Source organism: Capricornis sumatraensis, chromosome 23 (assembly GCF_032405125.1).
Source record: "Capricornis sumatraensis isolate serow.1 chromosome 23, serow.2, whole genome shotgun sequence".
NCBI classification, from domain to species: Eukaryota; Metazoa; Chordata; class Mammalia; order Artiodactyla; family Bovidae; genus Capricornis; species Capricornis sumatraensis.
Window position 1 is genome coordinate 20,644,641 of NC_091091.1, and position 26,152 is coordinate 20,670,792.

Below are 26,152 nucleotides of genomic sequence, written 5' to 3' on the forward strand. Positions count from 1 at the left end.
TATATACACATAACAAGTGCAATGAAGCAAAAAAAGACATGAAGCAAAATCTGGCTAAATATTAAAAGTAATTCAACAATTAGAGTTGGAGATTCAGTACTCCACTCAGTATTTGATAGAACTAGACAGAGAAACAGTAAGGGTAGCGAACGTATGAAAAATATTATCTACCAATTTAATCTCCTGACATTTATAGAACATACCAAACAAAAGCTGAGTACACATACTTTCTAAACATATATGAAACAATTAGGATATTCCTATGCCAGCCCACAAAGTAAGTCCAAATAAATAACTTCTAATCAAGGTATGAGTCAAAAACTCACAAGGGAGATTAGAAAATATCTTGAACTGAATGAAAATGGAAGCAGAACATATCAAAACTTAAGGAATAGAGCCTAAATGATTAAAGGGAAAATTACAGCTGTACACACCTATATTATTAGATAGGAAGAAAAATCTCAAATCAATAATGTAAGTTTCCACTTACAAGCTAGAAGAATTAAAAAGTAAACACAAAGAAAGAAGATAATAAATATTTCTATTGATTTATATTCTGATAGAAATTTGTGAAACAGAAAACAGAGAAACAACAGAGAAAACCAATGAAACAAAATACTGCTTCTCTGAAAAGATAAACAAAATTGGAAAACCTTGAGCTAGACTGACAAAGTAAGAAGAAAAAAGTTATCAAAACCAGGAGAGGAAAAGCAATTTTGAAAGGTTATATATTATATGATTCTATTTATACAATGTTTTCAAAATGACAAAATTATAGCAATAAAGAATAGATTATAAATAAGTAGCATGAGGTTGTTGGTCTTCTGTGATGCAATAGTTCTGTATTCTGATTGCTATATTTTTTACAGAAATTCATGTATGTAATAAAATTTCATTGAAATTAAATACACATACAAAATAAATATATGTAAAACTTGGTGAAATACAAATAAAGTCTGTAGTTTAGTTAACTTCACTATGCATTTTTGGAGAAGGCAATGGCACCCCACTCCAGTACTCTTGCCTGGAAAATCCCATGGATGGAGGAGCCTGGTAGGCTGCAGTCCCTGGGTCACGAAGAGTCGGATATGACTGAGCGACTTCACTTTCACTTTTCACTTTCATGCATTGGAGAAGGAAATGGCAACCCACTCCAGTGTTCTTGCCTGGAGAATACCAGGGATGGGGGAGCCTGGTGGGCTGCCGTCTATGGGGTCGCACAGAGTCGGACATGACTGAAGTGACTTAGCAGTAGCAGCTATGCATTTTTACAAATTTTTATGAGTCTACAACTATTTCAAAATAGTTTAAACAAAACTTGAGACTTTTTTAACTTCATGTTCATGCTATGTAACTTCAGTCATGTCCAACTCTTTGCAACAGTATGAACTGTAGCTCATCAGGCTCTTCTGTCCCTGGTATTCTCCAGGCAAGAATACTGGAGTGGATTCCTATGCCCTACTTATATGAAGGTTAACTTCATACCACAAACGAAAAAAAAGTTAATTCAAAATGGATATGTCTAAATATAAGATATAAGGTCATTAATTTTATAGAAAATATAGGAAAAAGTGTGTTTCCTTAGGTTAGGTAAAGAATTTCTTAGTTATAACACCAAAAGTACAATATAGAATGGGGAAAAAAACAATGAACTGAACTTCACCAAAAGTAAAAGATTTTAATCTTTAAGAAAATGAAAAGACAAAAAGAAATTGAACCTAACTAAACTTAAAAGCTTTTGCACAGCAAATAAAACCACTGCTAAAATGAAAACACAGCCTACTGAATGGAAAATATATTATAAATGATGTGACCAATAAGGGGTGAATATCCAAAATACATAAGTAGCTTATACAACTGAATAATTAATACTGCAATCACATGGATGGATCTGGAGGGTTTCATTCTTAGTGAAATAAGTCAGGAAAAGACAAACATAAATATATGGAATAATCTAAAAAATGAAACAAAAGAATAAATAAAACAGAAAAAGGCAGATACAGAGAACAAACTAGTAATTACCAGTGGTAGAGGGAAAAAGGGAGAGGTATAAATAAGCTACAAATATACACTGTACAGTACAGGGAATATAGCCAATATTTTACAATAACTTTGAATTGAGTATTATCTATAAAAAAATTGAATCACCATTTGCAGACCTAAAATTAATATAATACTATGAATCAACTATACTTCAATTTTTAAAAAAATTAAGAATATGAAAAGACATCTGAAAGAAAATATTTTAAAACCATATATATGATAAAATATATTAATACTACTTAATTAAAAAACTAATAATCCAATTTTAAATGGTCAAAACATCTGAAGAGACATTTTATCAAAGAAGATATACAAATTTCTCGTAAGTACATGAAAAGTTGTACATCAGTAGTCATTAAAGTGAAAAGTGAAGTCACTCAGTCAGGTCCGACTCTTTGTGACCCCATGGACTGTAGCCTGCCAAACTCCTCCACCCATGGGATTTTCCAGGCAAGAATACTGGAGTGGGTCGCCATTTCCTTCTCCAGGGGATCTTCCCAACCCAGGAATTGAACCCTGGTCTCCTGCACCGCAGGCAGGAAAGCCCTCTGGCTTACTGTAGCTAGAGACTAAAGCAAATCTGAGAAATTCCCATGCTCCCAGGGTCCCAGCGTTGAGGACGAGACCAGGATGTCAAGGGCCTCTCCACACTCGGCTCAGAAGTCTCGTGCCTCCCTGGGCCTTTAAGGATAAGCACAGGACACATGAAAAGTTGTACATCAGTAGTCATTAGGAAAATGTAAACTAAAATCACAATAAAGTGCTACCCCTGTGATACAAAAGACTGACAATACCAAGTGTTAACAAGGATGTAGAAAAACACGAGCCTTTCTACATTGCTGGTGGGAATGTAAAATGGTACAGCTACTTCAGAAAACACTTTAGTAATTTCTTAAAAAGCCAGACTTAAACCTAATGTTGCCTGGAAAATCCCATGGATGGAGGAGCCTGGTGGGCTGCAGTCCACGGGGTCGCTAAGAGTTGGACACGACTGAGCAACTTCACTTTCACTTTTCACTTTCATGCATTGGAGAAGGAAATGGCAACCCACTCCAGTGTTCTTGCCTGGTGAATCCCAGGGACGGGGGAGCCTGGTGGGCTGCCATCTACGGGGTCGTGCAGAGTCAGACACGACTGAAGCGACATAGCAGCAGCAGCAAACCTAATGTGTGTGCTAAGCTGCTTCAGTCATGTCCGACTCTTTGTGACTCTATGGACTGTAGCCCACCAGACCCTTTTGTCTATGGGATTTTCCAGGCAAGAACACTAGAGTGAGTTGCCATGCCCTCTTCCAGGGGATCTTCCTAACCCAGGGATTGAACCTGCATCTCCTGTGACTTCTGCGTTGCAAGCAGATTCCATACCACTGAGTCAACAGGGAAGCCCTAAACCTACTGTACAACCCAACAAAACCATCCCTAGCATGTTCATAGCAGCATTATTCACAATAGCCAAAAGGTAAAAGTAGCTCAAGTGTCCATTGACAGATAAGTAAACAAAATGTGGTAGATATACAAAGAAATTCAGTCTTAAAAACCAGGAAATTCTAACACATGCTACAACATGGATGAATCTTGAATATATTATGCTAAATGAAATAATCCAGCTATAAAAAGACAAATACTCTGATTCTATTTGTATGAGGTACATAGGGTGGTTGCTAGAGAACTGGGAGGAGGGGAGAATAGGAAGTTATTTTTCAATGGCTAAAGAGTTTCAATTTTACAAGATTTTTAAAGAGTTCTGAAGATGAATGGTGGTGATTGTTGCACAACAATGTGAATGTACTTAGGACCATTTAATCGAACACTTAAACATGATTAAGATGGTAAGTTTTATTATGTGTATTTTATCACAATTATAAATTTTTAAGTAATAAAAATAACCAAAAATGTAGGGTTTTTTAAAAAATTAAAACGAAGCTTAAGTCACCTTAAAACCTTGGGACTGCAATGCTATTGCTCTATAGTCCATGTTCAGTTTTCTCTGTAGATTGTATGAGATTAGATATCACAACTTTGATAGAATCTTGTATGCTGCTATTAGTAGTGCCAGATCCAGAAGAATGAGGAGCAGGCCTGAAGAACATCAACCTACCTTTGTCACAATTCGGTCCCTCAAGCATATCCAGCCTAAGACATAGCCAATAGAAGACCCCAAACGGAATGCTCAAGATAAGGGACTTAGTTTGGAAGAAAAAGAAAAAGGCAAAAGAACATGAGCTTGAGATTTATAGAAAACAATACCAAAAAGTGGGACTTATTCTTACACAAACTCACCAAGGATGAGACAGACTAGAGATATTTCCTCCCCTCCTGGCTTCAAACCAGCCTCTACAAACAGCAGCAGGAAAAGAAAGATTCTATCTATTCCCTTGGAGAAGATTCACAGATGCTAGAAGAGCCTCTGTGCTAAGAGACTGGAGTCCCAAGCCAAAGTATTCATTACCTCCCTCACCACCCCCACCACTGGCTTTTCCTTTAATTTTCCTGACCTAGTCAACCACATACTTTCCTAATATTCTAGTCTCTGATCCCCACTCGTCTTGGAATTCCTCTCTCTCCCTTTCCCTTCAAGTCACTGAGTTTATCCACTTTGGCGTCAAAATGTCTTAAAGTTGTCCTCTTCTTTTCAATTCAGTTAATACCATGTATCTCATACCTGAAAAACTAAATGAAAATTTTATAGGAGAAACTATTTGAAGCTATGCAATGCTACATTTTTCTATAAACTTCTACTCAATAATTTTAGCATTCATCAGTGAATCTTGCCTACAACAATTATTCTTCTGGTATTCTAATTGTGACTTCTCATTTTTCTCATTCCATCTATATTTATTAACTGGAATTCTCCTGTAAGAGAAGAGCTGTCCCGTCTCCTAATTTATGCAACCACTGTTTATATCATCATGAATTCATAGGTGTTTTATTCTTCATATCATCATATTTACCTATTTTGTTACACAAGTTGTTCCAGCTTTGGCTATTTGGAGCTCTTTCAGGTTAACTTCTGTGTCTTTCTGACATACTATCATTTTTTTAAAGCACTTCCTTACTTTTTAACACTGCAAATGTTCCAGGATCACCTTGTATTTTCCCTGCCCCAGTTCTGGAATCATACTCTTCTCCAAAAGCCCTGGTTCTGTTGGTGAAGACTCTTGAAAGTCCCTTGGACAACAAGGAGATCAAACCAGTCAAGCCTAAAGGAAATCAATCCTGAACATTCATTGAAAGGACTGATGCTGAAGCTGAAGCTCCAGGACTTTGGCCACTTGATGTGAAGAGCTGACTCATTCAGACATGACTGAGCTACTGAACAACAACTTAAATATCAACATCTGGGCACAACATGTGCTCACTACTATTAGGGTATCACTACTTCTAGGTCCTTCTCAGTAGGAGATAGGAAATTCATATGTATATACAACTGATATATGCTCACATGTCCATATTTATTTCTGTATCTATCTACCTGTATAAACATTAAAAGCAGGGAGAGGGGGGAATAGAATACATTAGTTCATACAGATGCCTCCAAATCCAATCTGATACCAAAGGATTCATTCTAGAATTCCCATTTGTTTGTCATTTCTTTCTCTCATAGTGAGAAACCTGCTTTCCATCTACTATATTTACTTATCTGTTCAACAGCAATTAAAAACAGCTTCAAAACTGCTATTCCATAACCCTATGAGAGGGCTTCCCAAGTGATGCTAATGGTAAAGAACCTGCCTACCAATGCAGCAGACAAGAGTTCGATCCCCTGGTGATGGGCACTGCAACCCACTCCAGTATTCTTGCCTGGAAAATCCCATGGACAGAGGAGCCTGGCGGACTACAGTCCGTAGGATCGCAAAGAGTTGAACATTACTGAAGCGACTTAGCACACACGCATTGCTCCGAGAAACAAATTTATCAACTACAGTTCAGTGATTTTGTTCAGTACTTTTTTTCATTGGCCTTGCAGAATTCAGTCAAAATAAAGTTTCTTATTAATAATCCTGTCTTCTTCAAGCATTTTGTGTAGTTGTGTCATTCATTGTAATAGAGGTAAGATTAATTTGTAAAATCCATTTTTAGTTTCCCATCATCCTGGTTGATTTTTTTAAATTTGAGGACAGTAAAATTCACTCTTTGTGGTGTAACATTTCTATGAGTTTTGATAGTTGCACATATAATCAAGTATCCACTAGCACACTGCTACATAAACCAGTCTGATTACCCAAGAAGCTTCCTCATGTCACTCCTTCATTATCAATCCCTTTCTCCATTTTCACCCCTTAGCAAACCGATTTGTTTTCTTTTTTTGCTTTTGGGTTTTTGGCCCTACAGTTTTTTTTTTTTTTTTTCAGACTGTCCTATTAATGGAGTCATACAATAGTCTTTGGGATATGTCTTCATTCACTTAGCTAAATGCATTTAGGATTCATCCATGTTGTTGTGAATCAATAGTTCATTAATCTATATTGCTGAACAGTATTCCACTGAATGGATGTACCACTGTTTATTGACCCATTCATCTACAATACAGCTTTTTCTGTAGATACAAATTTTCAACTGACTTGAGTCAATTTTTAAGAGCAAGACTAGATTGTCACATGATAAATGGATGTTTAGCTTTATAGGAAACTACCAAATTTTTTCCAGAGTGGGTGTATACTTTGCATTCTCACCAATAATGTAGGAGAGTTCTTACTGTTCCACATCCTCAATAGCACTTGGCATTGCCAGTTTTGTTTGATAAGACATTCTAATAGATTTGTAGCAGGATCTCATTGTGCTTTTAATTTCCACTCCCTAATGATAATGATGTTGAACATATTTTACATACTTGTTTTCCATCTAAATATTTTCTCTGGTGAAGTATCTGCCTGTATCTTTTGTCCATTTTGTTCGTTTGTTTTGGTTTGGGTTTTTTTTTAATTTTTTTCCTTGTTGTTTATCTTTATTTTTTTTTACTTTACAATATTGTATTGGTTTAATTCAGCTTCTAACCTTAATTTTAAAAGTTCTTTGTGAGTTCTGGATATAAATCTCTTATCAAATTTGTGATTTTTAAAAATATTTGCTTCCAGTCTGTAGCTTCACTTCTCTTTACAGGATATTTCACAGAGCAAATTTTTTATTTTTATAGTCTAATATATCAATTTTTTATTTTACGGATCATACTTTTGATAGTTATTTTTAAAGTTTTCACTAACTCCAAAGCCACACACATTTCTCCTACTTTTTCTTCTAGAAGTTGTGTAGGTTTTGCGTTTTATATGTAAGTATATGATCAATTTTGAGTTAATTTTTATATAAAGTATGAGGTATGTATTAAGGTTCATCTTTCCACAGAACTTCCTTCCAATTGTTCCTTCCAAAACAAATGGCACTGGGACAACTGCCTTTACATGCTTGTTAAAAATAAGTTCACAACACGTGTGCATTTACTTTTAAGCTCTCTATTCTGTTCCACTGATCTATGTGTTTTTCCTTTCACCAATACCATATTCCCTTGATAACTGTAGCTTTATAATGTCTTGAAAAATGTGAATTTCAAAGAACTTTGATCTTCTTTTTCAGATGTTTTTTGCCTATTCTAATTTCTGTGTATGTCCGTGTGTAATAAGTATTATAAATTTGTCATAAAGTTTATAATATAATATATATTACATATATATGTGTGTGTATATACATAAATATATATATGGAATGTAGATTTACAAATGAATCTAACTCTATTACAATGAATGACACAACCACACTAAAGGCTTGGGAAGAAAAAAAGAAAGGAGCTGACCTAAGAAGCTTTATTTTGCCTGGGCTTCCCCAGTGGCTCAGCGGTAAAGAATCTGCCTGCAATGCAGGAGATTCAGGAGAGGCAGTTTCGATCCCTGGGTTGGGAAGATTCCCTGGAGGAGGGTATGGCAAACCACTCCAGTATTCTTGCCTGGAGAATCCCATGGACAGAGGTGCCTGGTGTGCTACAGTCCATAAAGAGCTGGACACTACTGAAATGACTAAGCACCCATACACACACACACACACATACACATACATTCACACACACCTACAGAAGAGTTTTATTTGATTTTGATAGGGATTGAGTTACATATATCGATTACATATTAGAGAGAAGTGATGTCTTACCAATACTGAGTCCTCTAATCCATGAACACATTATCTCTCTCTCTCTCTTCATATATTTGACTTCTTCCACCTCTGTTTTACAGTTTTCAGCATAAATATACATTTTGTTAGATTTATACCTTTTGGCACTATTATATATGTCCTTTTTTGAAATCTCAGATTCTAATGTTCATTTTATAGAAACATAATTCACTTCTGTACATTAACATGCTATCCTACAGCCTTGGTAAACTCACTGTTAGTTCTAGGAATTTTTTATAGATTCTTTGGGTTTTTTTTTCCAACATACATTATCATGTTATCTGCAAAGAGAGACAGTTTTATGTCTGCCTTTCCTGCAGCCTTGGTAAACTTATTATTAGTTCTGGGAAATTTTTAATAGATTTGTTGAGATTTCCTAACGTAAAATTATCATGTTATCTGCACATAGAGATAGCTGTCTTCCATTCCAAACTGCGTGCCTTTTCACTGTCTTGCCATAATGCACTATGTGCAAGTATGAAGTTGAATAGAAGTGGTGAAAGTGAACATCTTGCCTCCTTCTCAGTCTCAGATGAATAATATTCAGTCTTTCATTATTAAGAATAATATTACCATAGCATTTTTTAGATACTTTTTTTCAGGTTAGGGAAGTTCCTTATTCTTCCTAGTTTACTAAGAGCCTATACCATGAATGAAAGTTAAATTTTATCAAATGCTTTCTCTACATATTGTGAGATGATCAATCTGTTAAGTAAGTTATACACTCACCATACACACCCACACAAACACACACCCACACAAATACACACACAAAGCTTGTAGGAGTTTAAATTGCATTAAATTTATAAACTAAAGATATTCAGTCTTTCTACCCATGACATTTTGCATCTCCATGTAATCGTCTCTTCCATTTTTCAATAAAATTTTACAATATACTCTATTTAAATTTGGCAAAATATTTCTTAGATCTATTCAAAGATAGTATAGCTTTTGATTTTATAAACAGTATCATTTTATAATGTATTCTAACTTCTGTCCCTAGTTTATAAAAATGCACATGGTTTTGCTATTTGGAGCATGAATTCAGCAATCTCAATGAACTCTCATTATTTCTATCCATTTGTGACTAGAAGTTTATAAATTCACTAGGTAAACAATTACACATCTGCTAATAAAAACAAGGTTGTTTATTCCTTCTTCTTGCATATTATATTTACTTACTTTTCCTATTTGTTGAAAGACACAGAACTCCTGCATTTCTGCTTACCTTACAACCAGAGACACTGGCTGCCTTTGTTCCATGTTATCTTTTCAAAGGTATTTGTATATTTAACAGTCTTACAAGAAAGAGACAGTGCCTCACTTCAGAGCAAAGGGCAGGCATGCTTAATCATCCAATGCAATAAAGATAATATTCCCCTCTAAATAAACAGCATGCCTGTTTACTCCTCACTATGAATGATTCAGGTTCCCTAATCTCATGGTTGTGTGTGCATGCTCAGTCATGTCTAACTTTTTATGACCCCATGGACTGTTGTTACCCGCCAGGCTCCTCTGTCCATGGAACTTTCCAGGCAAGAAAACTAGATTAGGATGCCATTTCCTCCTCCAGGGGATCTTCTCAACCCAGGGATCAAACCTGAATCTCTTGCATCTCTTGCACTGGCGGGTCGATTGTTTACCACAGCTCCACTTGGGAAGCCTAATCTAGGGTTATCCTCTTGTTATATAACCCATTGCATGTTCAAGTATCACCTAGCAGTCTTCCTGTTTTTCTATGGAAATTTGGACTCAGAAAAACAACACAAAAATTTGCTGATACTCTGGCCACTGCTATTGCTATAAAAAATAAACTCCTTTTTGTCTGACACAGGAATCTCATATCTTCTGTCAACATTCATGAAACTGGCAGGTTATCATGTTATCTTACAAGAAGGGTAAAATTTCAGATTCTTCAGAGTTCTTGACATTATTCTGCTGGCTAGAACCTCCAGTACAGTGGTGACCTACGGGCATTGTTGTCTTCTTCCTGATTTTAAGAAAAATGATTCTAACATTTTACCATAATCTTAAGCATAATAATTGATTTAGATTCTTGGTGTATATTGTTTTTCAAGTTATGGGAAGTTGTTAAAAAAAAATTCCTAACCTACCGATTTAACTTGGGAAACTATCTTAGTGGCCTAAAAGAGTCGACACAGCTTTCAAAAGTGGTTCTCCTTGGAATTAAAAATAGGAAAGAAATCCCTAGGAGGGACTAGTAGAATTTCATGTAAGACAGTTCTTCATTATGTCATGCCTCACAGAACATTTGACATTCTTAGCCTCAACCAACTAGATACCAATAGCATCCCTAGTCTTGATGCCTGAACCACCCCTCTTTCCTCACCAATTTTTTCAAATGTGCTCTAGAGTTGGGGTTGGCAGTCTTTTTCTATAAAGAGGCAGACAGACAATATTTTAGGTTTTGTGGGCCACACAGCCTCTGTTGCAACTACTCAAGTTGGCTAAGGTAATGCAAAAGCAGCCATAGACAATACATTAGTAAATGAGCACGGCTGTACTCCAATAAAACTTGACAAAAACAAGTGGTTGCAAGATTTGGCCTGCAGGCTGTACTTTGCTGACCTCTGCTCTAGAGGGATGGGTAGAGAGTAGAATATCCTCAAACTTCACAGATAAGAGAATGGGGTCAGGAATGAAGTGATTTCCCCAACGTTTTGACTGCACAGCAGTTTGTACCAAGCAATGATTAGAACACAGGCCTCCTAAGTGCTGTTGCTCTTCCCACTGGGACACCTAACAGAATAAACGACACTCTGGAAGAATCTGCCTCAGCAAGTATTTTTATCCACTTCTACTAAATGTATGCAAATATATATGGATACTTGGCAGATGTCCATGAATATATAAGGCTCTGCTCCAGCTGTCTTCCTACTCTGTGGTGTACAGTATTTCTCTAATTTTACATCATTCCCAGATGAAGACACCATGGTTTTATCCCAAGAATGTTCATGAAAACATGCAATACAATTGGGCTGAAGGCTGAACCCAGAAGCAGAGACTTCCCACAATAACTCAGTATAAATCATTCATCTGCTAAATATTTCTAAGGACAGCCTCACAGAATTGAGCACAGCCCTGATTTTTCATCTGTACAACCGGGCTTACACCCAATCAACCTGAAGTCTATTTTCAAGTGAGAATCCTGCAGAACTGGATCTAATACTAATCTAAACAAAGTATAAGAATATAGAACATCTACTTTTCATTCATCTGCAATTGCTAAAATTCCATCTATAGAGTTATTTTGTTTGATCTGATTGATTCCTCACAAAAGTGCTAAATAAGTTGCCTTATGGCAACTAAGCCTCATGGAAGGACTATGTAATAATAAATAGCTATTAGCAGTGATACACACAGTTTGAAGCTAAAAGTAAAAGTAGTAGTTCTCAGAAAAGGACTGGGCTTGGACAAGAAAAGCGACATAATCAGCCTTGGCCAAAACCAAGGCTTTGCTGATTTACTCAACAAATCTGGGGCTGTTTTTACCCTCACTTGATATGTCACACTTTGGGTAGAATACTGGACTACATGAACTAAAGTTCTTCCAAATCTAAGATTTAGTTAGTCTAAATTCAGGGGGGGGAAAAGAGAATGTTACATCCTGGAAAAACTCTCATAGAATATGGACTCAGGCATGAAGAAAAGACAGGTGTTAGATGTGGAAAAAGAGGTATGTGAAACGATCAGTGTTATTAATAACTAACAAATAGCTCCTCTCTTCCTCATACCCAAACAATAAAATCCACTCAGAAGCTCTAAGATGATCCCAATATCAAGAAGTTTCTAAAGAGAACCTGCTAAGAAATGATTTGGAATTTACCGCCCCAAAGTAGCAGTAATGACACCAACTAGGGCCAATAGTCTGGCATAATTGTTGACTGAGCAGTAATAATCTTAGATGGCTATTTCTGTTGGAATCTGGTATATTAAAATGATAGGTAAGGACAGGTACCAACAATTATACTTCCTGCATACTTTTTGATAAAGTGAAGAAATATTTAGGCACTGGAATACAGTCAGTAGCATTTGTCTTCATTTTGTGCCTGGAGAAACTAACTTAGCTTCTTTGAAAGTTGACATCCCCCATGGTATGGGTAGACTAACTAGGGCTAGAATATTTATATCCTTGACTTTATCATTTAGGTTTAAAGTTCTCCAAAGGGTAATGCGTAGTCCAAAGCTGCTAAATGTCAAAGTCAACCAGAAAACAAAACAGAATTCTAAAGGAATCAAAATAAAGGTTTAGACATCTGAACTTCTGATAAGGATTTATCAAGCATCATCAGTTCCTTGTCTAACTTGGAAGCAAACCAAATTTCTTCATGTGGATGGCTTTGGAGCCTCCTAGTGGCAGCCTCAGGGGACCTACAGAACTGGAGTCCTGGAATGGACCAGACTTTCAAGAGTGTTTGTTATCTATACTGATGATCAATTCACACAAACATATCAGCTTCTAAATGTACTCAGGGCTTCCCCGGTGGCTCAGACGGTAAAGAATCTTCCTGCAATGCAGAAGACCTGGGTTTGATCCCTCGGTTGGGAAGATCCCCTGGGGAAGGAAAACAGCTGCCCACTCCAATATTCTGGCCTGGATATAGTGCTCAACACACTATATTAAACAATAGGAATTCAAAGATGAATAAATGTTTGTTCCTACCCTCATGGAACTCACAGCCTACTACTATGTACACAAGGAAGAACAGAAGTAACTCTGAATCAATGTAATATGCACTTACAATCTGCAAAATAAAGGAAACGGATGAATTCGGGAGTGTGTGATAAAGGGGGTTGACTTCTTAGCCAAGTATTGACTAAAGGAAAAATAGAAGTCTATCTGATAGAGAATCCCAGGACATATATATTTTCATGCCTTTACTAATTCTCCTTCCTCTTTGGATTATTCTCCCTTTTCCATATATCATACCTAGAATACTAGGACTTGAGTACCCATAAGGTTCTAGTTTTATCTTCCAAGCACTGAAGAGATGTCAGAGGCTGTATATCAGGTAAGTGACTTACCTATTGAAGACTATTCACAAAAATAATTCTGATAATAGTATGAAAAATGTATTAGGAGAGCTGGGGAGCAGAGTCTATTAATATGTCACAGTATTCCAAGAGAAAGGTAAGGGCTGGCAGCACAGTAGCAAGAAAGAGGATTTCAGAGTTAAAGACTACTACACCTATGCTAGGGGCTTCCCAGGTGGCACTAGTGGTAAAAGAACCTGCCTGCCAATGCAGGAGACCCAGGTTCGATCCCTGGGTCCAGAAGATCCCCTGGCAGAGGACATAGCAACCCACTCCAGTATTCTTGCCTGGAAAATCCCAAGGACAGAGGAGCCTGGCAGGCTACAATCCATAGGGTCACAAAGAGTCAGCCACAACTGAAGTGACTTAGCACACATGCATGCATGCATACCTGTGTTAAAGACCTAAGTTAAACACTTATGATATCTGATGGCCAAATGAATATGGAAGACTAGGCTCAGAAAAGAATAAAAAATAGTTCAAAATTTTCCTTAAGAGGTAAGGTAGGAAATGATGCCTTTAACCAAGATAAGGAACACGAAAGAAATCAAGGGGATGAGTAATAATGAGGAACATTAGTAACTAGTTTTATTTGAGGTACAAAATTTAGGATTTGTTTAAGAAACACTAGGAAGTGACTGCAAAACTCCTAACTCTGAAAAACACTATAACAATCTCAAAATAATCAACAGTGATAGTTTATTATTAACTAACAACTAACAATGTTAGTTGTTATCTCTTAGTGATATAGGGGAAAGAACAATCATATCCATTTTCATAAATAATATCCTGAAATTGATCCAGTCTCAGAAACTTAAAACTTTCATTAGACAATGAAAATTTTCTAGCAAAAGTGAACATCTTATTCCCCTTACTTTTGTCCCCTTTGCTTTATCCAAAAACATCCATCATTCAAGGAACAAGTTGAGTTTCACCTTTGCCTCGCCACAAAGCCTTATCTTACTCCTTCAGACCTTATACATTACTCTCTTAAGTTACCATATCTGAACTCTCATAGCACTTGGCACAGAGAATATTCTACTACATTGTCCTTCATGATTTGCTAGAGTTTTAAGGAAATTTAGTTGTGTCTCTCCAACTATATTTAAGTTCCTTAAAGAGTAAGGCACTGGCCTACTTCTGCTCTCAGCCAGAGGCCAACTAATCCATATTCCAACTAATCCCCTAATCCACCTCCCTTATATTTTACAAATGATAAAACTGGGCCCAGACAACCTAAATAAGTTGGGCAGGGTTCACAAGTAGTTTGTGAGTCCAGGTAGCCAGAGCTTTATTTCCTTAACATTTCTATGCTTTCAGATGCCCCATAAATATTTATTTTTTAATTTTATTATTGGAATACAATTACTTTACAATGTTGCATTAGTTTCTGCTACACAACAAAGGGAAAAAATCAGCTGTATGTATATGTATATTTCCCTCCCTTTTGAGCCTCCCTCCCCCAAATTCCACCTCTCTCAGTCCTTATAGAGCACTGAGTTGAGCTCCCAGTGCTATACAGCAGGTTCCCACTAGCTATCTATTTTACACATAGTATGTATATATGTCAATGCTAATCTCCTGATTCATTGAGGTACTTGTGCGTCATGTTTCCTTTCCTATGAGGCATGTTTGCATCTTAATAGAATATTCAAATTCCAAAGGAGCCTAACTAATGATTATTTAACAATGGAATTATAAACCTCCTGAAAGGCAGTCAGGAATCTATTTGGGGACAGGGAGACATTCTGGGAAACTCAAAATCATATCACAAATTTCAGTATCCAGCTATGCTAGAATGACAGAAACCACATTAACACCCTTACCTTGAATAACTTTTTAAAAGGACCAAGGTACACGAAACAATGCTTTCTGACATAAAAACATAAAGCACAGGACAGTGATTCCTAAAGAAGGAAAAACAAACAAGATGAGCCCTATCATTTGCCATCTCATACCTGGAGAGAACTTCCAGGCTTGTAGTACAAAACAAGGAACCAAACAGAACTCAGCAGTTTTGTTGAGTTGATGACACAGAGTTCAGAGCTAGGAGAGGCCAAGACAACTAAAATTTATAGCGTACAGGAGAGGAGGGAGTTACACAAAAAACATGAGCTCCAGCAGTGGAGTTTCCTGACATCCTTGCATATGTGAGAAAACTATCAAGGTAAGGAAAAGAACCACCAGGAAGGAATAAGTAAAACAATCAGCACAGTACACACAGGACCAGGAATAATTCACATTCTGGGCAACCAGACTGAAAAGACCTCATTACATGCAAGCCTTCGAGTAAGAAGGGTACAGAATAAGAAAAGTATTGCCTCAGAAAGGTATTGCTACAGCAGAGAAGCCAAAATAGTCATAGACTATTCTAACAATAAACTGTGGAAAATTCTGAAAGAGATGGGAATACCAGACCACCTGACCTGCCTCTTGAGAAACCTATATGCAGGTCAGGAAGCAACAGTTAAAACTGGACATGGAACAACAGACTGGTTCCAAATAGGAAAAGGAGAACATCAAGGCTGTATATTGTCACCCTGCTTATTTAACTTCTATGCAGGGTACATCATGAGAAACGCTGGCCTGGAAGAAACACAAGCTGGAATCAAGATTGCTGGGAGAAATATCAATCACCTCAGATATGCAGATGACACCACCCTTATGGCAGAAAGTGAAGAGGAACTAAAAATCCTCTTGAGGAAAGTGAAAGAGGAGAGTGAAAAAGTTGGCTGAAAGTTCAACATTCAGAAAACTAAGATCATGGCATCCAGTCCCATCACTTCATGGCAAATAGAAGGGGAAGCAGTGGAAACAGTGGCTGACTTTATTTTGGGGGGCTCCAAAGTCACTGCAGATGGTGACTGCAGCCATGAAATTAAAAGATGCTTACTCCTTGGAAGAAAAGTTATGACCAACCTAGATAACATATTGAAAAGTAGAGACATTACTTTGTCAACAAAGGTCCATCTAGTCAAGGCTATGGTTTTTCCAGTGGTCATGTTTGGATGTGAAAGTTGGACTGTGAAGAAAGGTGAGCGCCGAAGAATTGATGCTTTTGAACTGTGGTGTTGGAGAAGACTCTTGAGAGTCCCTTGGACTGTAAGGAGATCCAACCAGTCCATTCTAAAGGAGATCAGTCCTGGGTGTTCTTTGGAAGGACTGATGCTAAAGCTGAAACTCCTAATACTTTGGCCACCTCATGTGAAGAGTTGACTCACTGGAAAAGACTCTGATGCTGGGAGGGATTGGGGGCAGGAGGAGAAGGGGATGACAGAGGATGAGATGGCTGGATGGCATCACCGGCTCGATGGACAAGAGTTTGGGTGAATTCTGGGAGTTGGTGATGGACAGGGAGGCCTGCCGTGCTGCAATTCATGGGTCACAAAGAGTCAGACATGACTGAGCAACTGAACTGAACTGAACTGATTCTAACAAAACTTACAAGAAAACTTGAAAAAAATCAAGCTGATCCCAAAGACCTTAACTTCACCTCTCAAAAAGACAAATAATATTTAAAGGAATATCAAACTATCCAGCATCCAACAACATAAAATTTAAAATGTCTGATATCCAGTTTAAAACTACTAGCACACAAAGAAACAAAAAAAGATGACCCATAAGCAGCAAAAAAATCAATAAACAGAAACAGAAATGACACAGATGATTAAAGTAGTAGCCAAAGAAATGAAAAAATTATTTTAAAATATTGTCTATATATTTAAGAAGACAAAAGAAAGCAAAGGAGTGAAAATGAGAAATATAAAAGATATAAAAGGAAACAAACTTAATTTCTAGAAATAAATAGTAACTGAAATGAAAAGCATACTGAATTTGAGACACTGCAAAAAATTAATGGCATAAAATGACATATATAAGGAGGAAAAAGACTCAAGAAAATTTAATGGAGCATCACAGAGCCATCAGACAATATTAAGCATCTTACTATATGAGTAATTGGTGCCAAAACAGGATGGGAGAAGGAAAATATAATGGTCCAAACTTCTAAATTAAATGAAAACTATAAACCCATAGAAACCTAAAAAGAAGAAACAAGAATAACACAACAAAGTGTATCACAATCAAATTGCTGAAAAGCAGAGATTAAAGGAAAATCTTAAAAGTAGACAGAGCAAAAAGACACATAAGGCAGAGTAGACTTTTTGTCAGAAACAATGCAAACCAGCAAAAGACAAGTCAACACAGATTACCAAAATGAAATACAAAGAGAAGGAAGAAAAACAAGAACAACAACAAAAAAAGAACACAGAAGCTAAGGGCAGAGGAACACTGTTTTGTGTATATTACACACAAAACTAGAATCCTAGAAGGCAAAAAAAAAGAACAAGAGGGCTGAAGACTAATGGCTGACAATATTCCAAAATTAGTGACAGACAACAAACAACAAACAACAAACCAAGGCCCAGATCCAACAAACTCAGATAGCACTAAATACGATAAATAGCCCTTTTGGCTCTCTGAGCAGCGCCACGGTGGTCAATAAGAATAAGTGCCCTACAAAAGGAGGCAAAAAGGCAGCCATGAAGAAAGCGGTTGACCCATTTTCTAAGATAGACTAGTATGATCTGAAAGTACCAGCTAAGTTCAATATAAGAAATATTGGGAAAACACTAGTCATGAGAACTCAAGGCACCAAAATCTCATCTGATGGCCTCAAGGGTTGTGTTTTTGAAGTGACTCTTGCTGATCTGCAAAATGATGAAATCACATTTAGAAAATTCAAGTTAATTATTGTGGGATGTTCAAGGCAAAACCTGCCTGACTAATTTCCATGGCATGGATCTTACCTGTGACAAAATGTGCTCCATAGTTAAAAAATGGCAGACCATGACTGAAGCTCACATTAATGTCAAGACTACCAATGGTTACTTGATTCATCTATTCTGTGTGAGTTTTACACAGAAAATCACAACAACCAGACTCAGAAGACTTCTTAGGCCCAGCACCAGCAGGTGCACCAGATCCACAAGAAGATGATGGCAATCATTACCCAAGAGGTGCAGACAAGTGACTTGGAAAAGGTGGTCAATAAATTGATTCCAGACACCACTGGAAAAGACATAGAAAAGGTATGCCAATCTCTTTATGTGTTCTGTGATGTCTTCATTAGAAAAGTAAAAATCCTAAAGAAGTTCAAGTTTAAATTGGGAAAACTCATGGAGCTAATGGTGAAATTAGTAGTTCTGGAAAAGCTACTGGGGATGAGACAGGTGCTAAAGTTGAATGAGCTGATGGATATGAGCCAGCAGTTCAAGAATTTGTTTAAAATGCAGACTTTTATTGGTGACAAACAAAAGATCTTATTTGTGATTTAAAAACAGGATAAACAACAATAATCAAAAATGCACACACACATACCTAGGCATATCAAGGTCAAAATGCTAAAAACCAAAGACAAAGAGAAATCTAAAAAGCACTTAGGGAAAACAAAAGATACACGGCTTATAGAGGAGTAAGAAGAATTACACGTGTATACCTGTGGTGGATTCATGTTGATGTACGGCAAAACCAATACAATATTGTAAAATAATTAGCCTCCAAATAAAATAAATAAATTTAAATATTTTTTAAAAGATGTAAAAAAAAAAAAGAAAGAAAGAATTACAGGGACTTCTCTGTACAATGGTTAAAGACTCCTTACTTCTACTGCAAGGGGCATGACTTGATTCCTGATCTGGGAACTAAAATTCTGCACATGGCCAGCAGCACAGCAAAAAATAAAAAAGAAAGAACAAAAATTATAGCAAACTTCTCAACAGAAACCATGGAAGAAAATGTAATGAAATCTTTTAAAGTGTTAAAAGAAAAAAAAAGGTCAACCCAGAATTTTGCACTATGCAAAAATAGCCTTCAATGGTAAAGGAGAAATAGTTTTCTCAAACTCACTGACAGTATACCTACTCTTCAAGAAATGTTAAAGAAAAGTATTCAGGCAGAAGGAAAAAAAAAAAGAAAAGTGGAAGTAAAAAACAGTTGATGAGTGTCAGAAAAGAAATAAGTGAAGGTTAACAAAAATTGGTTTTCTTATTTTAGTTACTCTAAGAGATACCAGAATAGTTCAAGTAAAAATAAGAACAATAGATTTCAAGCATGGCATATATTAAAATGAAATTATGATATCAATGGCATGAGGGATGGGAGGGAAAATATGGTACTTACATCATGCATGTAACTGTGTAATATAAATTCAAAGTAGATTCTGATCATTTAAAACGCATTTTGTAAACCCTAGAACACAAAAGTGGAAAAGGAAATGGCAATCCACTCCAGTGTTCTTGCCTGGAGAATCCTAGGGACGAGGGAGCCTGGTGAGCTGCAGTCTATGGGGTCCCACAGAGTCAGACACGACTGAAGCGACTTAGCAGCAGCAGCAGCAGCAGAACACAAAAGGCACATATTAACTTTTAAATAAGTTAGACTTTATCAAAAAACTTTTTTAATGCTTAGCACACTGCCTATCATGTAGTAAGTATTCAATAAATGTTACTACTGTTACCAGGTACAGTAACAGGCATGCTGAAAACACATACAAAAACAAAATCATCCTTTGCCCTCACAAGGCACATGGATCATCCCAGAAACTTAAGGAAATGATGGCTTAATATGATTTAGCAGTGAATTTGGCTGTGAGCTTCCTTTTGCCCTCAAGGCAAAAGTGGAACCTTAGTGATGCATACCTGAATTCATCTAACTGAAGGATGTGCAACTTTTTTTTACTGATTTTTTTTTTTTACTCTTTTGACCACCCACCTTTACCAACACTTTTACACTTCAAAAGGTACATTTTAAGAAAATGAAAAGAGAAACCATATATAGGGGGGAAATAATTACAGAACAAATGGCTGACAAAGGATTTGTATCCAGAATATATTAAAACTCTCACAACTTAGTAACAAGAAAAACAACCCATTTAAAAACAAAACACGGGAACAGAAATTTCACCAAAGAAAATACATAAGGCAAATAACTATAGAAGACAATGTTCAATATCATTAGCCATTATTAGGGAAATGAAAACATGAGTTATCACTCTACATTCACTAGAATTTGTTGTTCTTTAGGCGTCAGAAAATTAGAAACACCAAGGGAACATTTCATGCAAAGATGGGCTCGATAAAGGATAGAATTGGTATGGACCTAACAGAAGCAGAAGATATTAAGGAGAGGTGGCAAGAATACACAGAAGAACTATACAAAAACAGATCTTCACAACTCAGATAATCATGATGATGTGATCACTCACCTAGAGCCAGACATCCTGGAATGCAAAGTTAAGTGGGCCTTAGAAAGCATCACTATGAACAAAGCTAGTGGAGATGATAGAATTCCAGTTGAGCTATTTCAAATCCTAAAAGATGAGGTTGTGAAAGTGCAGCACTCAATATGCCAGCAAATTTGGAAAACTCAGCAGTGGCCACAGGACTGGTAAAGGTCAATTTCCATTCCAATCCCAAAGAAAGGCAATGCCAAAGAATGCTCAAACTACCACACAATTGCACTCATCTCACATGCTAGCAAAGTAATACTCAAAATTCTCCAAGCCAGGCTTCAACAGTACGTGAACCGTGAACTTCCAGATGTTCAAGCTGGATTTAGAAAAGGTAGAGGAACCAAAGATCAAATTGCCAACATGCCCTGGATCATAGAAAAAGCAAGAGAATTCCAGAAAAATATCTATTTCTGCTTTATTGACTAGGCCAAAGCCTTTGTGCAGTAGTTTGAGCATTCTTTGGCATTGCCTTTCTTTGGGATTCGAATGAAAACTGACCTTTTCCAGTCCTGTGGCCACTGCTGACTTTTCCAAATTTGCTGGCATATTGAGTGCAGCACTTTCACAGCATCATCTTTCAGGATTTGAAACAGCTCAACTGGAATTCCATCACCTCCACTAGCTTTGTTCATAGTGATGCTTTCTAAGGCCCACTTGACTTCACATTCCAGGATGTCTGGCTCTAGGTGAATGATCACACCATCGTGATTATCTTGGTCATGAAGATCTGTTTTAGTACAGTTCTTCTGTGTATTCTTGCCACCTCTTCTTAATATCTTCTGCTTCTGTTAGGTCCATACCATTTCTGTCCTTTATCGAGCTCATCTTTGCATGAAATGTTCCCTTGGTATCTCTAATTTTCTTGAAGAGATCTCTAGTCTTTCCCATTCTGTTGTCTTCCCTCTATTCCCTTGTATTGATCGCTGAGGAAGGCTTTCTTATCTCTCCTTGCTATTCTTTGGAACTCTGCATTCAGATGTTTATATCTTTCCTTTTCTCCTTTGCTTTTCGCTTCTCTTCTTTTCACAGCTATTTGTAAGGCCTCCCCAGACAGCCATTTTGCTTTTTTGCATTTCTTTTCCATGGGGATGGTCTTGATCCCTGTCTCCTGTACAATGTCACGAACCTCAGTCCATAGTTCATCAGACACTCTATCTATCAGATCTAGTCCCTTAAATCTATTTCTCACTTCCACTGTATAATCATAAGGGATCAAACTACCACACAATTGCACTCATCTCACACACTAGTAAAGTAATGCTCAAAATCTCCAATCCAGGCTTCAGCAATACGTGAACTGTGAAATTCCTGATGTCCAAGCTGGTTTTAGAAAAGGCAGAGGAACCAGAGATCAAATTGCCAACATCTGCTGGATCGTGGAAAAAGCAAGAGTTCCAGAAAAACATCTATTTCTGCTTTATTGACTATGCCAAAGCCTTTGACTGTGTGGACCACAAGAAACTGTGGAAAATTCTGAAAGAAATGGGAATACCAGACCACCTGATCTGCCTCTTGAGAAACCTGTATGCAGGTCAGGAAGAAACAGTTAGAACTGGACATGGAACAACAGACTGGTTCCAAATAGGAAAAGGAGTACATCAAGGCTGTATATTGTCACCCTGCTTATTTAAATGATATGCAGAGTACCTCATGAGAAATGCTGAGCTGGAAGAACAAGCTCGAATCAAGATTGCCGGGAGAAATATCAATAACCTCAGATATGCAGACGACACCACCCTTATGGCAGAAAGTGAAGAGGAACTAAAAAGCCTCTTGAGGAAAGTGAAAGAAGAGAGTGAAAAAATTGGCTTAAAGCTCAACATTCAGAAAATGAAGATCATGGCATCCAGTCCCATCACTTCATGGCAAATAGATGGGGAAACAGTGGAAACAGTGTCAGACTTTATTTTGGGGGGCTCCAAAATCACTGCAGATGGTGACTGCAGCCATGAAATTAAAAGACGCTTACTTCTTGAAAGGAAAGTTATGACCAACCTAGATAGCATATTGAAAAGCAGAGACATTTCTTTGCCAACAAAGGTCCGTTTAGTCAAGACTATGGTTTTTCCAGCGGTCATGTATGGATGCGAGAGTTGGTCTGTGAAGAAAGCTGAGTACCGAAGATTGATGCTTTTGAACTGTGGTGTTGGAGAAGACTCTTGAGAGTCCCTTGGACTGCAAGGAGATCCAACCAGTCCATTCTGAAGGAGATCAGCCCTGGCATTTCTCTGAAGGAATGATGCAAAAGCTGAAACTCCAATATTTTGGCCACCTCATGCGAAGAGTTGACTCATTGGAAAAAACTCTGATGTTGTGAGGGATTGGGGGCAGGAGGAAAAGGGGAGGCCAGAGGATGAGATGACTGGATGGCATCACCGACTCGATGGACATGAGTTTGAGTGAACCCTGGGAGATGGTGTTGGACAGGGAGGCCTGGCGTGCTACAATTCATGGGTCGCAAAGAGTCAGACATGACTGAGTGACTGAACTACTGAACAAAGCCTTTGACTGTGCAGATCACAACAAACTGTGGAAAATTCTTAAAGAGACTGGAATACCAGACCGCCTGACCTGCCTCTTGAGAAATCTGTATGCTGGTCAGGAAGCAAAAGTTAGAACTGGACATGGAACAACAGACTGGTTCCAAATAGGGAAAGGAGTATGTCAAGTCTATATATTGTCACCCTGCTTATTAACTTTTATGCGGAGTACATCATGAGAAACACTGGGCTGGATGAAGCACAAGCTGGAATCAAGACTGCCAGGAGAAATATCAATAACTTCAGATATGCAGATGACATCACCCTCATGGCAGAAAGTGAAGAAGAACTAAACAGCCTCTTGATGAAAGTAAAGAGGAGAGTGAAAAAGTTGGCTTAAAACTCAACATTCAGAAAACTAAGATCATGGCATGCAGTCCCATCACTTCATGGCAAATAGATGGAGAAACATCGGAAATAGTGACAGATTTTATTTTGGGGGGGGGGGCTCCAAAATCACTGCAGATGGTGATTGCAGCCATGAAATTAAAAGACGCCTGCTCCTTGGAAGAAATTTATGAACAACCTAGACTGCTTATTAAAAAGCAGAGACATTACTTTGCCAACAAAGGTCCATCTAGTCAAAGCTATGGTTTTTCCAGGAGTCATGTATGGATGTGAGAGTTGGACTATAAAGAAAGCTGAGCGCAGAAGAACTGATGCTTTTGAACTGTGGTGTTGGAGAAGACTCTTGTGAGTCCCTTGGACTGCAAGGAGATCCAACCAGTCCATCCTAAAGTAAATCAATCCTGAATATTCATTGGAAGGACTGATGCTGAAGCTGAAACTCCAATACTTGGCCACTTGATGCAAAGAACTGACTCATTGGAAAAGACCCTGATGCTGGAAAAGACTAAAGGAAGGAGAAGGGGATGACAGAGGATAAGATGGTTGGATGGCATCACCAACTCAATGGACATGAGTTTGAGTAAACTCTGGGAGTGGGTGATAGACAGGGAGGCCTGACATGCTGCAGTCCATGAGTTTGCAAGGAATCAACATGACTGAGCAACTGAACTAAACTGAGTCATTAAGTTGTGCCTGACTCTTCTGCTACCCCACTGAGTGTAGCCCATCAGGCTCCTCTGTCCATAGGATTTCCCTGGCAAGAATACTGGAGTGGATTGTCATTTCCTCCTCCAGGGTATCTTCCTGAACCAGGGATCAAACCTATGTCTCCTGCATTGGCAGGGCAGACTCCTTACCACTGAGCCACCAGAGAACACAAAGAGTACAATACATTGGTAAAGGGCAATGGTTCTTATCTCCAACTGCTTCAGAACTTCAGACAAGAGAAAGCTTAACAAAGCCACTGCAGTAACAAAAAGTTTAGGAGAAAAGGCAGGATTCAAATAGAACTTGTAAGGATTAGTAAATCTAGCATAGAAAAAGAGCTTTTGCACAACTGAAATGATTTGTTTAAATAGTTCTGGAATATCAAAATGGAATTTCATTTGCAGAGGAGTTATCCTTGGAAAAAGCCCCTGAATTCCTTACAGGTTATATGGACTAGCATCTCCTCATAGCTTCTCAATCCTGAGGCAAACTGAAAATTCCACACTCCCTTCTCTTTCCAAGAGTCCCATTCCCCCACATGACTTTTCCTCCTTTTAACAAAACAAGAGACATCTAACTTTCCTGACACATGCAGCTGGCACCAAAGCAAACCAAGCTGTGGGGTGGCTGACCCAAAATTACTAATGAATGTTCAAAATAAACACATTTTCAGCCAATCTGGAATGGTATATTTCTAAGAGGACAGAGAGCTCTTAAAATTAACTAACTCATCTGGACAAACTGTCCATCCAATGGAAGTTTTTCAATAATGAATATCAGACCATAGATCTTCCTGCAGCTGAGCTTGTTTATCATGCAAGGAGTCTGCTTCTGCATGTTTCATGGATAGCTTCATGATTTTTATTTTCACTGGCTTCTGGCTTCTTATATTTATATAAACAGGCCAAGAAAGCAAAACACATGAGAGCAAGTTTAAATGGTAGATTCTTCATTCCTCCAAAAGGCAGAGATATGTACCTTTCCTTTCATACATGTCAGATAGACAATTGAGGAAGAAAAGATACATGTTTGGGAGAAGAGAGGCCCTTGTTTAAAAAGCATAACTTACTAAAGTGGATTTTCTTATCGTGTGGAAATTCTAATCAAGTGCTCTCTGTTGCACTGTATGAAGATTGCCGAGTAGGGCCTATGCATAAAACAATACCAAACCGAAATTAAGAGTGGATTTGCAGCTTAAACTAACTCAACTAGTATTCTAAAAGAATGCGATTGATGATACATATAACCAATTCCTATCAAGCGTGATTTTTTTCTGTTTTGTTGGCCTGTTTATTTTTATTTATGTAGAAAATAATGTTCTAAATGAGCTCTGACTGTAGCTCTAAAGAGAGAGGCATATCTTTTTTGAGATAGAGGAAAACCCTTTAAATATCCTAGGAATGTCCTGTCTTTCTTTCAATAGATTGACCACACTGAATAATGGGGAGTTCTCACTGTTCTTAGTCAGGGGAGGCCCAAGAGATGCTCTGCCCACTTAGGAAGCAAAAAGGGTGCCTCCAACCCTCTGTGAACTACCCTACGTTGATGCTTCTGTTGCCCCACATGTATCTCCCCTACTGCTTGCCTCCCAATGGATGTTTTCTAACTTAATTCATACAGAGTCCTTTCTGCCACAGATCACATTATGTAGCAATCATGTAGTGACTCATGTAAAAGAAGAGAGTAAACACCATTTTTTATTTTTCTACTATATATTGGGCAGGAAACTGACCACGTGGGTCACAACCTGAACTGTGAGCAATGCCATGTAGGGCCACCCAAAAAGGATGGGTCATGGCGGAGACTTCTGGCAAAATGTTGTCCACTGGAGAAAGAAAGTGCAAACCACTTCAGCATTCTTGCCTTGAGAACCCCATGAACAGTAAGAAAAGGCAAAAAGATATGACACTGAAAGATGAACTCCCCTGGTTGATAGGTACCCAATATGCTATATGGAAAGAGCTGAGAAATAGCTCTAGAAAGCATGAAGAGACTGAGGCAAAGTGGAAACA

At 37.7% G+C, this 26,152-nt stretch overlaps 1 protein-coding gene and 1 pseudogene across 3 annotated transcripts in view; one reads left to right on the forward strand and one right to left on the reverse strand.

Annotated features, from left to right (window-relative positions):
- LOC138070501 (small ribosomal subunit protein eS1-like) overlaps nucleotides 1–18,540 on the forward strand; it is a 39,273-nt pseudogene extending 20,733 nt beyond the window's left edge.
- The window catches only part of HPSE2 (heparanase 2 (inactive)), a 685,113-nt gene that overhangs the window by 634,054 nt on the left and 24,907 nt on the right, over nucleotides 1–26,152 (reverse strand). The gene's annotated exons all lie outside the window — the stretch shown is intronic.